At 42.6% G+C, this 705-nt stretch overlaps 1 non-coding gene across 1 annotated transcript; it reads left to right on the forward strand.

The window, feature by feature from the left end:
• The first annotated feature begins 356 nt into the window (after positions 1-356).
• LOC145416997 (5S ribosomal RNA) lies at positions 357-475 on the forward strand. The gene has a single exon (XR_013900376.1). It is a non-coding gene; the product is annotated as a 5S ribosomal RNA (ribosomal RNA).
• Positions 476-705: the final 230 nt, after the last annotated feature.

A 705-nucleotide genomic window follows, 5' to 3' on the forward strand; every position in this document is an offset into this window, starting at 1 on the left:
TCTGCTAGACTCCTCAGTGGCATTGTTTGTAGAGGTCTTTGGTCGTAGTTGAACGAGCTAACTCACCATAATTCTAATCCCAGAAGTGGCCGGAGGATTTTCTGTCCTCTAAAATGCTGCCAGGGAAGTTTCCTACAACCCGCCTTGGAGTCTCCTACACCCAACAAAAGGGTAATTTAAGATTTGCTATTACCAGTTCTTTTTGGTTCTGCATTTTAGTCATATAAAATATGTCAGCAACAAAGAGGCATAAATAGCTCACTACTGAACATGAAGATGTCATATCGAAATTATATAAGTGAAGATGAGTTGCCAGGAAGATGTCAGTATTTATCTTGATTTAACTTTGACTTTTGGCCAACGACCATACCACGTTGAGTACACCGCTTCCCGTCCGATCAGCGAAGTTAAGCAACGTTGGGTCTGGTTAGTACTTGGATGGGTGACCGCCTGGGAACACCAGATGCTGTTGGCATAACGTTCTCCCTACGTGTCAAGTGAGGTTGGTGGAGGATTAGTGCCCATCCCTGTAAAACAATTAACTCTAAGTCCTTGACCACCGCGTTTGGGATACATGGCGTCTGGCAATGAATGAATGAAAAAAACTTTGACTTTTGACCTCAATCAACAATTTCCAGACACAGATTGCATCTTGATACTGTAATTTGTATACAGCTGCTAACCCTTCAGACAGGTTTGGATTAA

The sequence above is a fragment of the Coenobita brevimanus genome, chromosome 13 (assembly GCF_032717465.1).
Source record: "Coenobita brevimanus isolate Jiangsu-jjx chromosome 13, ASM3271746v2, whole genome shotgun sequence".
NCBI lineage: Eukaryota > Metazoa > Arthropoda > Malacostraca > Decapoda > Coenobitidae > Coenobita > Coenobita brevimanus.